This window comes from Lycium barbarum, chromosome 1 (genome assembly GCF_019175385.1).
Source record: "Lycium barbarum isolate Lr01 chromosome 1, ASM1917538v2, whole genome shotgun sequence".
NCBI classification, from domain to species: domain Eukaryota; kingdom Viridiplantae; phylum Streptophyta; class Magnoliopsida; order Solanales; family Solanaceae; genus Lycium; species Lycium barbarum.
The window spans coordinates 135,138,885-135,157,105 of NC_083337.1; positions in this window are offsets into that span (position 1 = coordinate 135,138,885).

An 18,221-nucleotide genomic window follows, 5' to 3' on the forward strand; every position below is an offset into this window, starting at 1 on the left:
TTGCGTTATTTCCTACATATATCCACCTTGATCTAGGTGAGACTCAATGAAACTCCACAAATGCTTCTTGATCACGACTCACATCGTCGGTGGCCCTTGAGTCTACAATTCACACAGTATAAGATTCGGTTAGTAAAACAGTGCTAGAAACATATGTAGCACTTAGAGATGCGTTTTGAAATGCTACCTTTTTCGGCTCGGGACACTCATGAGAAAAATCCCTTGGAACATAGCAGTTGTAGCATTTCATCTTACTCGTCTTTATTATTGAAAAACCGTTTTCCCTTCTTGGGATTTGGCTTGTTCCTTGGAGGGTCTTTCTCCGGTCTCCTTACCTTTTCCATCATTTTTCCAATTCTTATTATGTTTTGAAACCTGAAGACTTTGTGCCACTAGATTCTGCCACATAGGCATTAGATACAGTTTTAACAGCACCAAGTCGCTCGTCTTCAATCTCGGCATGATGGGCAACATCAGAAAAAGTTTTGATGTTATCATTATGGGTTAAGTTAACCTTCAAATGTTCACAACTATTGGGAAGAGACTGGATCATTGCTTGAACCTGCTGCGCATCAGAGAGAACATGACCAGCGCTATTGAGTTTAACAATCATGTTAGACATCACCCTAAGGTGTTTCTTGACATTTTGATCATGACGTTTCTTATAAGTGTCCAATTTGATAGTCAGCTATCTAAGGCGGGTCATAGTGGTACCCCCATAAGTCTCTCATAAGTGTGCCCACATAGCATGAATAATAGGGTATTCTTCACATTCGTGAATGAGATTATCAACAACAGAACTCACAATAATTCCACGTGCAGTAGAATCTTTCTTTTTCCACGCATTGTAAGTTTTCAGTTCTCTTCTGTGTTGGGAAATGTTACCCTCTTTTGGGTTAACCAAAACATGGTTAATACCTTCCAGAGCATCTTACTCTTCTAGTACATACCACATTACGACTCCAGATGTCGTAATTCTCACCGTTTAGTTTCTCACCCTTGTTTAAATCAGCAATGATGCTCTTAGATGTCATATCTGTTGATTAAGACAATTAAGAAAGTTTTTACTCATCAATATTTACCATTAAAATAAAAGCATGTGATATACAAATTCAAGCATATCAATTTTCATAAATGTTTCACATCTAGTGTAAAATCGAAAGGTCACAAAAGTTTCCAATCATCATCTATGAACTAAATGTTTAACCAAAATTAAAATCATTTCTTAGTGTGTATTTAATTATATTCGTGACTAGAATCACACAGATTCTTTTAGTTTTATCCCCTTACAACATTCTATTATACAAATCAATTAACAATAAATAAATAAATAAATATTCATATGCATATATAATGGAAGAGATAAACAAATATATGTTCATAAAAGGAATTTACACAATTACAAGTCATATACTACTCGTCTATGGTTTTCTTCTCAGTACACGGGTGACTAAGATCTAAAATACTTTTAGCCATGTATTTAGCCAATTTATCTATGGGAGAAAGTCTAAAAAGCTGAGATTTAGAAACTATCAGACTCAATCTAAGTCTAGAACAAGTCTTTAGTAGCCAAGATTTCTTAATCTTAGTTTCTATTTCCTTTTCCTCCCACTTGGATTTAAGTTCCACAGTGTATACCCAAATGAGTTCATTTGGACCAAACATGTGATAAATATCAGCCAACTGCTCCTTCCAATAATCTGGTAAAGATTGCTCCAATATTCCCAAGGCATCCCAACTTGAAGCAATTTTAAAATGTTGAAACATTAGTTCTGACAGCTTCCTCCCAAAAAGACGAAGATGACTTGGTACAGATGCAGATGGTCCATTTTGAATTTTTGAATTTCTACAAATTTTCTTTCTCCTTCCTTTCGCACAACTCTATTCTCCCTAAATATATTTTGTATCGTTCTTGGGACATTCTTGATGACTTCAGGCTCAGAGTCTAAATCATTACTGAATATATTCCTTCGACGACGCGTTATTCTACGTTGTCCTTTTGCTCGACTTTTACTACTACTCCCACTTGGAGCATTTCGAGCATGTCCCCATCTAGCCATGTCTGAAATGGGAACAAGAAAATAATAAGAATGGACATACCATTCAATATGACGACATATGCCTCAATACTCGTAGCAGAATAACGTAAAGGGATTAGGACTAAGTTTAAACTAATTAACGATTGTAGATTCAAATTAGTATTAACATATATTTCTGTTATTATAATAGAATCACGCACTAAGATTTTCAATCTTAAAAAAATGACAAAGGCAGCAACCATTCTAGTTCTTAGCAACCTCATAGAATAAAGGAAATAAAATAGGAGTTCATTGCCTTGATGTCACGTTAATGCCTGGTACTTTCTCAATTATAGAAAAACTCCTAACATTAATATGTAACTAATGAATATTGAGAATGTGATTTGCTGCATCTTTTTACACAATAAAGAAACACATCAACAAGTGGATCACAAAGTCAAAAGGCATTATTAAAGTATGTCTCCGCAACTAGTACTAGTAAAACAAAGTACTTCCCTTTTTCTTTTCTTTGTTCATGTCACACTCATTAGCCACATAGGCTTTCTTTTTAGAAAAAACGAAATTCAATAGTAACGACACATTTTAATTTATGAAATAATCATCTTTTTCATAAAGTATTGCAATTTCACACTTTATTTACAAAGTGAAGACCACAATAAATTGGAGAGCAACACTTTCTATTACACACCCAGGGAAAAAAGGGGGGGGGGGACCAATTTTAAAAACAATTTTTCTCTCTCTTTTTTGTTTGTAACAGATTAGCAAAAGAAATTACAACCGTGATTCTTTTCTTCTACAATCTGTTGTAGCATACTGTTATATCCATAAGAAATAAATAAAAACGCAGATCTTTCGAGAGAGAAGAAATAAACAACGCAAACTGGGAACAATTAAACCTGGCTCTGATACTATTGTTGGAATTTCATATCTTGAAACAAGAACAAGGTTGATGTAGCTGTTAGCAGCGGAAGTTTCGCACACGATCACCACAAAATTGCCCCAAATCTGACTTCGTCTCACTTGAAAATGGAGTACTTTTTCACGAACTACAAGTCTTTCACTTTTTTTATACTGTGTGTTGTTGCTTTTTCTTTCTATCTAAGAATACCGGAGTAATTCTCTCATATAGAAGAGGAGGTTGTATTATACGGTTGCTGAAGTGAAAAAAAACCAACATGGGCACACTCCCACAATCTTATCCCACTATCACCTTTTTTTTTTACTGTGTTGGTAACTTCTTAAGGGAAGTTAATTTTTATCTTATCACTTCAGAATAAACAACCGGGTCGGGTCAGTCCACATGGTGACCTGTGACCCATAACAAATATCCAACGATAGAGGATACATATAAGGGAATATAATTAGTGTTGTATTGAAGCATGTTTCTTTGGTGTAAATATATCTGAGTAACTGAACCCTCAGGGGTCATTTGGTTTATGGACAATTTGTGTAGGTATAAATTAAAAAAGATGAATGGATTGTAATGTATGGATTAGCAATTCATGGATTGTGATGCTAGGATGAGTAATGTAGGGATTGCGATGTAAGGACGGGAATTTAAGGATTAGAAATGGCATGATTGTATAATGCAAGGATTATTACACTTGTAAATGTTTAGTTTGATATACAACTAGTGAATTTGTCCGCGCTTCGCGTAGACGTTAAAGCAAATTAAAGTAAGGATAAATAATAATGTTTGTTTTAATTAAAAATTAAAAGAACTAATCATTTAGTAGCTCGAGGGTAAATTTGATTCTTTTATTAATACCTTCTTTGTCTTTTAAAATAACACTTTTTCTAAACCATATTTTAAGACGCTAAAAAGACACTTTTTTTTTACTGACCAGGAATATATAACATCTCATGTTGGAGTGATAACTCCATCCATATTAACCATCAGGTGTGGTGGCTAATAGCTTATTTGGTCAAGCTGCCAAAATCAACTGACTTTGAGAAGTATGTTTTAGAGATTGCATTAAGAGAATAGCATATTGTGTTTGGCTAAATTATTTGAGTAGTACTTTTCTTAGTAGTTCTTGCTTGGCTAATATTTCTAAAAAATTACTTTTAGGTGTTAAATTATAAAAAAGGATATGCATATAAGTTGTAACATATTTATAAATTGGGATGGTGGCTCATACAAATCAATTCAATTGAGCTAGTTCATCTTGTTGGACTTTATATGATGAGCCCGCTCAATTAACCAAGGTTTATGCCATGTGTCAAATGTGTGGCACGCCAAGTCAAGGACCAGTAAAATCATGTCACGTGTATAATTGATGTAGCATTTCAAGTCAATAAAAGAATTAAACAAATGTCGTCAAGTGTTCAAATGACATGGTTTAACCAATTACGTACACACTTATCACATAGCTTTTGTGACAGGTTTGATGACTTAGTAGACCAATTAAATTGAAGGAAAAAAAGTATGTATTCATCACAAACTCTCTTCCAACAACTATAAATAGGCAGGGTTCTTCTAAGACCAAAAGGCCAAAAAACAAACATGGAGAAGCTCTCCTCTTTAGTGGTGATTAGCAAGTCTTCCACATGCGAAGAAGTCTTCTTCTCCAAGTGGTTAGCCGCAAGTTTGCATGTACCTCCACGTTCGTGATCAAAGGCTGACTCCACATCTGTGGAGAAATTCCTACAACAAGTAATCCATCATTCAAGAGCAAGCAAAGCCCTTGAGTTGATGATCGTGAGGAGAAGAATCAAAGGATTACTAAAAGCCTTTGAGATTTTCTAAAAATTGTAACCCACACAAAATTGAAATCAAATATTAAATACTTATCATTATTTTTCTTGTCTTGATTATTATTTTCAGGAATGAAATTTAGTTATTACAAGCACTCTTTGAAATTTCAAGACACTTTATTATGTAATTTTGAAATTTTGAAGTGTTTATGTTCTGCTAAACTACCACACTACTTTGACCCAAATTTAGTCAGACCTATAAAAAAGACCACCATAACCTTTACTTGTAGAATTTTTGCTACCATCGATTTCCCTTCAATAATTTTCCCTCCAAAACACACTAACTTATGCTTATTCAAGTCAAAAGTTTTTGTAGATTTTTCAATTTAAAAATTTCTAGGAGAAATAAATAGAAAATTTTCAAATAACATAATGTTTAGAATGTTCTTCTTGCTTGATCCTTTTCGCCAACTTTAATTAAAAAAATCATCATTATCAAAATACGTAGCTCATTTTATAAATACTATTGTCTTCTAGAACTTAAAAAAATTGGAGGTAATATGAAAACATGAATAGGTCCAAAATTCTATATAATTGTATAAAAGAAATCAAATACTTTATAAATATTCTAGGAGCTTTTACTAGATTTTTTTGGCATACATAATGGAAGAAAAAAGAAGTATACTTTAAATTTTAAATCCCAATATTTGTTTGCAATTTTTTTTATTTCCTTTATTAATTATGACGGAAATAATTATCTTGTAAGACTAACTAATATTAAAAGAATTATATCAAAAACCGATGAAGAATGGTTAATTATATTATTAATTTTTTCCTCGTTAAAAATTACACCCAGCCCTCCCACCAAAGAAAGAAATTATCACTACACCAATATTTTCTTGGCAAAAGGCGGAACTAGAGTTTTAACTATAAATTCGAGCAGAAGTTAATATATAGTTCTGGTCAATATCACATCTCGCCAATTGAAGTTTTGCTTAAAAACTTTATTCGAGATTAAGGGTGCAAATATATCCCTCGTTACAAAAGTGGTGTATATATACCCCTGCCATTACAAAATGGTGCACATATACCTTTTCGCTGAGAGGATTTAAAAAAAAAAATCATTTGGGTATTTTTTTTAATTAAAAAAAATGTCACGTGACTTTAAAAAAAAGTCTACCTATTTTTTTGAGTAGACATATTTTTCTAAAGTCATATGATAATTTTTTTTCTAGTGTGCCGGGTCTGGTTTCTTTGAAAAAATATCTCTGTGACTTTAAAAAAATAAGTATACCCATTTTTCTAAACGAACTAGACCGACCCACAAGAAAAAAAAATTATTGTGTGGCTTTAGAAAAGTATGTTTACTAAAAAACAATGGGGTAAACTTTTTTTTAAAGTCATGTAGCATTTTTTTAATTAAAAAATAACTTAAACGATTTTTTTTTAAAAAAATCCCGTCAGCGAAAAAGGTATATTTGCACCATTTTGTAACGGCAGGGGTATATATACACCGCTTTTGTAACGAAGGATATATCTACTCTAAATCGCAAAGTTGGGGGTATATTTGCACCTTTGCCCTTTGTAAAAGAAGGATTATTTGTCGCAGCACAACAATTCTTTCATTATATTTGTATTATAAAATCTGTTGAATGCGTATAAATAATTTGTCAAAAAAAAATTAATTTAATATATTTACAAAAATACTTGAATATGTCTAGAAAAATGAATTTAAATATGTAATTCAACTGGATGGCCGAATTAGAACATTATGATTTTTTTTTCACACTTCAAAGACTCATCATTTTGTCTGAAAATTTTAATTTATTTCAAATTAAGTATTCGATCTAGATAATACATCAATTAATTAGAGTTACATTTTTTAATTTGAATACTACAGATTGGAAAAAAAAAAGTAGTAAAAGTAAGTTTCTTGTTATTCTGTTATTGCTATATATGCAAAGTTATTTATATGATAAAATATAAATCAAATCTTAGAAAATATTCTAGAAAATTTGATAAATATAATTAAAAAGATATTAAATCAAGAAAAATAAACTAAGAGTTGTTAACACAAAGACGGACTCACGTGTAACGGTGAGGGGTTACCGATGCTTTAAATTTTGAAAAAAAGTGTCTCCCCGCTAGCGACATTCAAACTTTTTTACGTTTACACATCAGGGGCCAACTTACCAGATCGAGCAGAGGCACCCAATGGAATTCATACACAGCTCGGTTGAAGTGTGAAGTGGCAAAATAGGGGGTCTCAAACCCAGCAATGACAGCAAACATATAGGCAGAGCAAAGATGCGGCTAAGATCAGCTAGGACAGGAAGATTTTGGACAAAACTTAACAGAATACAACAATAGAAGAATTACCTGATGATGTTGATGCGAGGAACTCTTCCATAACTGGCCTGGAGGTGCGAATCATCACCTTCACACCACCAGCGGCAGCGGGCCTTCATCAGAACAAATCGTGGCATAGAGAGAGAAATGGCAACGAGTATTTAGGGCCCATTTAGGAAAATAGGACAAAGTTTAGTTTGGTCTTAGATTAATTCTCCTGTTTTTTTGTTTTCCTTTGGACCTGACCCGACTTTGAGGTGGGCCTTTTGAACTTTGTTTGTTTTTTGCTTATTAATAAAAACCCCTAATGGGCATAATTGATTTAAAAAAAAAAGATTCAAACTTTTTATGTATCAGGCTTTCTACCATCTCACTCCTTCAAACTTTTATTTTTATATTTATTTTGTTTACATTTTTATTCATTTACATTATTCTTTTTATTTTTTCCTCTTTGTCACGACCCATTTGGACTAAGTCGTGCAGGCACTTACCTTTCCCACCTCAGTAAGCGAACCCTCAACCCAACGATAAGTAAAGACATGAATAAATAAATCAAGCAAGCCGAAAAGAATAAATGCGTAAGTCTAGCAATATTATATAATAGAAATAGTGCGGAATAAGAAAAATAGCCCCAGGGTCTAGTCTAAGTCATACAAGAGCATCTAAAAGAAATAAATATAAGTCTGGAATAATATAATAATACATCAATCTGTCTATGTCTTAGAGTAGAAAAGTAAGACATAATGATAAGAGGAGTCTTCAAGGGGGTGAACGACTAGTGCTCACCCTGGACACTCGATGCTAAGCTGAAGTGACTGTCAGCCGCGGGAGACGGAGGAAGACCCAATCTGGTACTCTGCATTCGTAAAAAAATGCAGCAAATGCAGATCAGTATAAAATCACAGTACTGGTAGGTATCATAGGCCGACTAAGTATAACTAACATAATTCAGACAATAAAGTAAATAGGCAGATAAACCAACACGTATAAGTCAAACATAATCGAAGCCAAGTATACGTCATCGCCTAAGTAGAGCATCTAATCCTATATGTGCCAAGTCTCAATTTTTTAAATCCGAATCAAACATCACAAGTAAACACCAAATCATCTCAAGGTAAGCCGTGACGCAATGCAATGCAATAATGTATGAATGCAATGCAATGCCATGCAAATGCTCTGTACACATGTTCTCCGAACGGAAATATCAACATCTCGATAGCACAACCCAAGGTGATTCGCGAAGTCGAAGTGCCACTCGTCTCAGATCTTTGCCCAACAGACAGATGAGACCCGGATCTTTGCTCACGAGGGTTCTTACCGGCATCACCCTGGGGGACCCGCGGAGTCCACGAACTCACTCAATCCACGATTCTGGGACTAACATCGGATATCAGACTCTTACGTTACTTTTATTTAAAAAACCGAGCCCAACTCATCACAGTGTTTCATCAAGTACCAACAATTTGTCAACAGTATATCATGAGAGTGTGTGCAATGCATGTATCAATATCAATAATCAGATCAATATCACAAGTACCAACAATGGGTACGCCAACAATATATCAGTGTCACAAGTACCAACACGGGTACGCCGACAATATCATGAAAAACTACACAAGTCATTTAGATCTCTATCCTCGTATCAACATCACCCGTAAGATACTAAAATATCACAGTAAAGAAGGAACAACAAATTCCAATATCTACTAATAGCACGTGGCATCAAGCCAACACAATAGAACAATCAAGTCATAACATAACGGGGTGGCTAGCTCCAATCACGCAACAGGGCCCAACCTAAGACAATATCCTACCCAACTTCATACCCGAAGGTTTACATGTTTTCTCCGACAATATTATCTAAATATATGCTTCGCTGTACGAAGTCTCACCAAAGGTAAGCCACAACCTACCTGGATGGCCGAACAGCAACACCGACAATCGTTCTTTTGCCTTGCCTTTCCGCTGAGCCTCAATATCAAAGAAGTCTAGGCATAATCGAAATCTAGATTAGAAATCATGAAGAACGATACCAATATTGCTATCATTCAATTTAGGTCAAATCCAACCCTAGAATTTGGGAAAAAGGGGCCCACAAGGTCAAACAGGAAATTCAGAAGTAAAATAGCAACTTAAGCACTAGGTGATCATAACCCAACAACTAATTGCTAATTAACTCAAGGATTCACCTAATTTCGTATTTCAAGTAAAACCCCCAATATTTGGGTATAAACCCTAACTCTTTGATTCAAGAATTCAACTCTACTAATGGAATATATATGATTAACAGCCTTAGATTCATCAAAATCTAGCATAAACTCCATCAATTTCATCATTGATAAGCCAGGATAGAACATTCATTAACTCCACTTTTATCTTCCATTACTAAGGGATTACTAAGGAAAGATGAATCTATGATGATTAGGAACAAGGAAATAGTAAAGAGGATTAGGAGAACATACCACCGAGAACCTTCACCAATAATCTCCAAGAACAGATCCCAAGAGCTCTATTTTCGTAATGGTATTAAATGAGAGGCTAATGGCTTTTAACACTTCATTAAATGAACTCACTGGCCGTTACCCGCTTTGGCGACGCTAAGGCCGCCCCAGCGGTGCCGCTCCAGTAGTGCTATGACCGCTATAGTGATCAATCCCAAAAGGCTAGGACCGCTCCAGCGGCAGGGTGCCCGCTCCAGCGGTACTGCTGCCACGGTGCTGGTGCTGCCAAAGAGGGCACCAGACACCAGAATCCACCCAAGTTTTCACACTTCAATCCGATTTCTTGACTAATTCTACAGACTTTCTGCTCACATACCACATACATAGACACACATAAAAACATGCTACGAACGTGCTCGTGGCCTCGAAATTCCCAACGGAGGTCTCGTTGACCGAGTCAACCCCTAATACCTTAATTTCAATTTCCCAACCCAAGTCCTAAAATGCATCCGAGTGCATTGGGAACCGAACTAGATATACACACAAGTTCTAAACGACCATCCAGACCTCTCGAAACTGACGAATTTTCAAAAAAGGTCCGTTTACCCAAAAGTCAACTTTGGGTCAACTCTTTTTCGTTTAAAGCTCATATATCACAAAAAGTCGCCCGAATCAAGTCTAGGCACCTCGAGAAGTATGCCAATGGTCCTCTCGAGTCAAAAGTGAGCTAACTAATGCTCGAAAAGGGGCGGAAATGCCAAAAAGACTATAACGACCAAAGAGGTCGTTACATCAGATACCAATTGAACTACCGCTCAACCTCGAGCGAATTAGAGAAAAAGAATGAAAAATACCTAGTGAACAACTGGGATATTGGCTACGCATGTCGGACTCGGTCTCCCAAGTAGCCTCCTCAACGGGGTGGTGCTTCCATTGCACCTTCACAGAAGCAATCTTTTTCGACCTCAACTTTCGAACCTGCCTATCCAAGTTCGCAATAATCTCCTCCTCATAAGTCAAATTCTCATCAAGTACTATAGAATCCCAACGAACAATGTAGGTACCATTGGCATGGTACTTCTTCAGCATTGAAACATGAAAAATCGGATGAACTCCCGCCAAGTCTGGCGGCAATGCCAACTCATAAGCTACATCACCTGCACGGTCAACAATCTCAAATGGACCAATATCCCTGGGGCTCAACTTGCCCCTCTTACCAAACCTCATAACACCCTTCATAGGTAAAACCTTCAATAGAACCTGGTCACCAACAGCAAACTCTAAATCTCGGTTGTTATACCTCGTATTTTTATACGTCAAATTATTCATAAGTGAATCGACTCAAGTTAAAAGACAGGATCATTCTCGGACACGGAATAGAAACCCTTAATTTTTAATTTCTAAATTAGAACCAATTGGTTGTAAATTTTATTTAGTGTAGAAATATTAATGGAGATTAGGGACTAATTAATTGTGATTAGATTATTAAGTAGACCCCACTACAATACATGGATAAATATAATTGGATCATGGAGGATGACATGTCATAGTTGGACACATGTCATCCTGGTTGGACATGTGTCAACATTAGGGATGCATATATAAGGCCATAAATGACTCATATTGCATTCATAATTCATTCACCAAAGTTGAGTTTAGTGAGAGAAGCTCTCAAACTTAAAGAGAGAGAGAGAGAGAGAGAGAGAGAGAGAGAGAGAGAGAGTCACGGATACACTGTTCACACCGCACTATTCACGGCGGCGCACTGTTCACGGCGCCACTATTCACGGTGGCGCACTGTTCACGGCCGCTACTGTTCACGGCCAGCCTTGTTAAAACAATTTTTTTATTAAATCTCCAAGGTGATTTAAATGTCCCAAAGGAAGCAGCAAGTTAGGATTTAAATTGAAGAAAGAAGAGGTGGTGCAATTGGTGCAAGCGAGTGTAGAATTTGCTCCGATTAAATTAAGGTAAGATCTTCTCACTTTATGGTATAGTTGGATTAATGGTGTGGTAATGGAAAGATTAATAATGTGGTGTGATGAGAATGAAGGAATTTAATGGTTAGAGTTGGAGTTAAATTTGTTGTGGGTTGTTGTAGGGATTATAATGATAATAATGTGGTTTACTTGCATATGGATAGATGATGTAGTTGTGGTGTAGCTGCTGTAGTATTTCATTAAATTTTCTGAAAAGATTGCATGAAATAATGTATAAGTAGTGTATGTGGGCTGCTTGGTGTATTGTAGGTGTTCGGTAGAATTTCGGGCATCTTTATGTTATAGTTGGGGGTTGTTTTGGTATGTTGTTGTTCTTGTTGAATTAAAAAGAATTGAAGATATGATTGTGCATATATATTGTTGTTGGTATTTCTGTGTCAACAGGAGAGTAATTGGATATTCGGGATAGGCGAATATATAGGGGAGGTGCTGCCCGATTTTCGTCAAGTCTTTAGATAATAGAAAGCCTTAAAACGAAAATATGTGAACTAACGGATAAGTTCTATAAGGAATGGGATATGGAATTGTGAACCATAAAATGTAGTTACTAACGACAACGTTACTTTATATAAATAGGCTAAAAGAGCGACGAGGCGAAAAGGATTCGCGAATAAGCACTAAAGGTATGTTAAGGCTATTTCTTCTTTCATTTTGGCATGATCCTTGTTGTTATTCATTCTATAAGTACTCCATATGATTCCATTCTTAGACGAGTAAGGTCTAAATGTTTCTTGTGATGGTTTATTGATATTGTACTCCTATTATGTTCCGAAGGGAACACCCATAAGGTGCCAGTTGAGTTGTGTATATGATTTTACTAATGATTTCGAGGAAATTAGTTTTATACTAAAGGAAACATAAAGTTAGATTTTCAAAACCACTCCGAAAGAGGTGCGAGATTTTACTATTTAGATTTTCAAAACGACTCCGAAGGGGGTGCGAGGTTTTACTATTTCATTTCATTTACGACTTATGTTTACATTCCATGCCATTATTATTATTGAGCCAGAAGCGGCTGCCCGAAGGGGCCATTATTATTATTGAGCCGGAAGCGGCTGCCCGAAGGGGCCACCATTATTATTAAGCCGGAAGCAGCTGCCCGAAGCGGCCACCATTATTATGCCAGAAGCGGCCGTCCGAAGGGACTATTGCGATACTAGCCGGAAGCGGCTGTCCGAAGGGACCATTTTGTTAATATGTCGGAAGCGGCATGTGTGTTAGATTGCATTATTTACTTAAAGAATGTGTGTTAGATTGCATTATTTACTTAAAGAATGTGTGTTAGATTGCATTATTTACTTAAAGATTGTTTTGGAGACTTCGTGTATATGTTTATGTTTCTTCCAGCGAAGGCTGCAGGTATTGAGTTAGATTGTGATTTCTTCTCTCCTAAATCAAATTATGATTATGATTTGTTACCACCTTACATACTCAGTACATTGTCCGTACTGACGTCCTTTTGCCTGGGGACGCTGCGTTCATGCCCGCAGCCCCAGATTGTTTGGCAGGTTAAGTATATAGCTAGGATGCTTGGACGTCAGCTGGGATTGGCAAGTTCCACCTCATTCTGGAGCTGTGCTGAGTCATGTATAGATATGTATGATTACGGGTATGTCAAGGCCCTGTCCTGACTCATAATGTTTATTTTATTTCTTAGAGACTTCTGCAGACAGTGTCCTGTGGTATGTTTGTCGAGATGTCGATAAAGTGATATCAGTTGAGTCATTTATGGATTTTAAAAGAGTATATATATTTTAGATGATTTAGATTGGTCTAAAGTACTTATTGATTGAAAGTTTTCATAACCGTTATAGACATAATGATTTCTATTTGGAAAATTTTATGTTCTTAAAAGTTTTTTTTTTGAAATGATAGGTTTTAATAGAGCGAATGTCTAAGGGTTCGCTCGACTCTGATGAGAGTCGGGTGCCCGTCATGCCCTACCATTTTTAGGGTGTGACAAAGTGGTATCAGAGCAGTTCGTTCTAGGGGTTGTCTGCAAAGTCGTGTCTAGTAGAGTCTTGTTTATCGGTGTGTTGTGCACCACATCTATAAACAGGAGGCTACGAGACATTAATAGGGTGTCATTCTTTCCTTCATATCTAAGATCGTCCGATAGATCCCAGTCGTAGGAAATGAAATTCCTTATACTAACCTTTGATTTCAGCTAAAGAATGATATCGACAGAAGAAAGTGACGGATGATATTGGAAGTTACAAAGTACGCAGGTAAGAAAAGGTACGAAAGATATATGTCGAGTAAGGTATGGAAGTACGATTGAAATGTAAAGTTGAAGATTGAAGGAGAAAGTAAACAGGAAAGTATAACAAGTGCAGTTTGAGTTGGGCATACGAGGTATGTTCATCATTTTCATATTATTGTTGATATTGGGAGCCCTGTGTGGCTATGATACGATATGATATATGTGTATATTTGTTGGCCCTGTGAGGCAATGTTGGTATTTCCTGTGTGCGGGTTTTGGGATAGTAAGAAATACAGAGGAAACTCTGCCTAAATTTTCCCAGAAATAAGAAAAAAAAAAAGAATGAAATATAGTTTCATAATATGCCTTGAAAGTTGATACCGATAGGGTAAGATCGATCAGAAAAGTTGAAGGGTTAGGTACGCCTAGTCCACAGGATGTAATTAAAACATAGTAAGAATCGCAAATAAGATTAAGAAGTTTCACGTTATAGGATGGATTACAAACAGGATGTAATGTGAATACCATAAGAATTGTTATAGAAGTGAGTGAAGCCTAGCAAGGAAGTAACTAGAGGAAATGATGTGATTAGTGTGAAACGGGAAAGCCAATGTAAAATAAGGAAGGCTTACAAAGTTCTATAGGGAAAGTTCATAATAAAAGTCAAGTGGTAACGAAAGTGAAAGCGAACACATGAAGAGAAGGAGTTAATTAAAATAAGAAGGAGTCAAGTTAAGACTAAGCGCACAAGGAGGAAAGTTAGATTTAAACGGAAGAGCTCGCAATACAATTGACAACGGACTGCGAAGTAAGAGGAGAGTGAAGGCAAAGACGTGGAATTATTACCTCGGGAAGCAACAAAAAGAGGAAATATTACAGGAATGACTATGTAAAGACCCGGAGTACGTTATAATGGATTAAAGCGAATCAACCAATGAAAGAGGCACGTGAGGAGCATAATTAAAGAAGAGAACACTTGAGTAAGTAATGGGAGTTCAGGACCAGTTTAACATTCGAGGACGAATGTTCTAAAAGGGGGAAGGATGTTATACCCCGTATTTTTATACGTCAAATTATTCATAAGTGAATCGACTCAGGTTAAAAGACAGGATCATTCTCGGACACGGAATAGAAATCCTTAATTTTTAATTTCTAAATTAGAACCAATTGGTTGTAAATTTTATTTAGTGTAGAAATATTAATGGAGATTAGGGATTATTTAATTGTGATTAGATTATTAAGTGGACCCCACTACAATACATGGATAAATATAATTGGATCATGGAGGATGACATGTCATAGTTGGACACATGTCATCTTGGTTGGACATGTGTCAACATTAGGGATGCATATATAAGGCCATAAATGACTCATATTGCATTCATAATTCATTCACCAAAGTTGAGTTTAGTGAGAGAAGCTCTCAAACTTAAAGAGAGAGAGAGAGAGTCACGGATACACTGTTCACGCGCACTGTTCACACCGCCACTGTTCACGGCGGCGCACTGTTAACGGCGCACTGTTCACGGCATGTGTGTTAGATTGCATTATTTACTTAAAGAATGTGTGTTAGATTGCATTATTTACTTAAAGATTGTTTTGGAGACTTCGTGTATATGTTTATGTTTCTTCCAGCGAAGGCTGTAGGTATTGAGTTAGATTGTGATTTCTTCTCTCCTAAATCAAATTATGATTATGATTTGTTACCACCTTACATACTCAGTACATTGTCCGTACTGACGTCCTTTTGCCTGGGGACGCTGCGTTCATGCCCGCAGCCCCAGATTGTTTGGCAGGTTAAGTATATAGCTAGGATGCTTGGACGTCAGCTGGGATTGGCAAGTTCCACCTCATTCTGGAGCTGTGCTGAGTCATGTATAGATATGTATGATTACGGGTATGTCAGGGCCCTGTCCTGACTCATAATGTTTATTTTATTTCTTAGAGACTTCTGCAGACAGTGTCCTGTGGTATGTTTGTCGAGATGTCGACAAAGTGATATCAGTTGAGTCATTTATGGATTTTAAAAGAGTATATATATTTTAGATGATTTAGATTGGTCTAAAGTACTTATTGATTGAAAGTTTTCATAACCGTTATAGACATAATGATTTCTATTTGGAAAATTTTATGTTCTTAAAAGTTTTTTTTTTTGAAATGATAGGTTTTAATAGAGCGAATGTCTAAGGATTCGCTCGACTCTGATGAGAGTCGGGTGCCCGTCATGCCCTACCATTTTTAGGGTGTGACATCGGTCCTTCCGGTCCGCATATATCTTTTGCCGACTCAGAGTTGCCAAAAGCTTGTCCTGAATAACTCTCACTCTATCAAGGGACTCTCTCAACAGATCCGTACTCTAAGGTTGAGCCTCGAACCCATCAAACCAACCAACCGGAGATCTACATCTGCTACTATATAAAGCCTCAAAAGGTGTCATGCCAATACTCGAATGATAACTGTTATTGTATGCAAACTCTACCAATGGTAAGTGTTGATCCCAATGACCACCAAAATCATTAACACATGCTCTCAACATGTCCTCGAGAACCTGGATGGTCTTCTCGAACTAGCCATCGGTCTGGGGATGAAAAGTTGTACTAAGATCCAATCGGGTACCTAACACCTCATGAAACGCCCTCCAGAATCGAGAAGTGAAGATAGTACCCCGATCAGATACAACAGAAATAGGAACCCCATGTAATCTCATAATATCCCGAATGTACAACTTGGCCAACTTCTCCGCGGTATAGGAAACCTGAACTGGAACAACGTGAGCGGACTTAGTCAATCGATAGACTATTACCCAAATGGACTCAAACTTGCCCAGGGTCTTCGAAAGACCTACAACAAAATCCATGGTAATCCTCTCCAATTTCACTCGGGAATGGGCATCCTCTGAAGCACACCACCGGGTCGCTAGTGCCCATGCTTTACCTGCTGACAATTACCACTCTTAGCCACGAAATCAACTATATCTCTCTTCATCCAACGCCACCAATAGTGCTGTCTCAAATCACGGTACATCTTAGTCTCCCCCAGATAAATGGAATAGCAAGAGCTATGAGCCTCAAACAAGATCAACTGAATCAAATCACTAACACGAGGAACACACACACGTCCCTTAATCCTCAAAATGCCCTCAGAATCAATTACGGCCTCCTTGGCCTCACCCCTCAAACTCTATCTCCAATCTTGCTCAACTAAGCATCCTCAAATTGATGGGTCCGGATCTGATCCAATAAGGATGACCTCGCCTCTATACAAGCCAAAATCCTAACTGGGGATGAAATATCAAGTTGAACGAAACTGTCGGCCATGGTCTGAACCTCCATGGCCAACAGACACTCAGAAATAATCAATCGAGCTAAACTCCCCATACTGACTGCCTTGCGACTCAAGGCATCATCCACAACATTGGCTTTCCCGGGATGATACAAAATGGAGATGTCATAGTCTTTCAGGAGCTCCATCCATCGGCGCTGCCTGGATTAAGATCTCTCTGGGTGAACACATGCTGAAGACTACGGTGATCGGTGAAAACCTCATAATGGACACCGTACAAATAATGCCTCTAAATCTTCAAAGCGAAGACCACGGTCAACAACTCCAAATTATGGGTAGGGTAATTCTTCTCATGAATCTTCAACTGACGGGAAGCATAAGCTATCACTTTACCTTCTGCATCAACACAGTAACCAAGCCCACACGAGAGGCATCATAATAGATCGTGAAATCCTTACCATCCACAGGTAATGCTAGAATTGAGGATGAAGTCAAAAGAAGCTTGAGCTTTTGAAAGCCCTCCTCACAATCATCTGACTACTGGAAGGGAACATCCTTCTGAGTCAATCTGGTTAAAGATGAAGCAATAACAACAAAACCCTTCACGAAGCGATGGTAATCGCTGGCCAAACCCACAAAACTACGAAACTCAGTAACAGTAGTGGGCCTCGCCCAACCCCTCATAGCCTCAATCTCCTGTGGGTCAACCATAATCCCATCCTTAGACACAAAATGGCCCAAGAATGCCACATACTCCAGCCAGAACTCATACTTAGAAAATTTAGCAAACAAGGTATGCTTCTTCAACAACCCAAGAACAGAACGAAGATGGCTCTCATGCTCCTCTCTACTCTTGGAATATACCAAGATATCATCAATGAACACAATCACGAAGGAATCAAGGAATGGCCTAAAGATGCCATTCATCAAAGTCATAAATGCAGTCCGGGCATTGGTAAGCCCAAAAGACATCACTAGAAACTCATAGTGTCCATATCTTATCCGAATGGTCGTCTTCGGAATATCCTTTGCCCTGATCTTCAATTGGTGGTAGCCTAATCGCAAATCAATCTTCGAAAACACTGAAGCACTCTGAAGCTGGTCAAAAAGATCATCAATACGAGGCATAGGGCACTTGTTCCGAATAGTAACCTTGTTCAGCTGGCGATAATTAATACACATCCTCATGGTTCCATCCTTCTTCTTCACA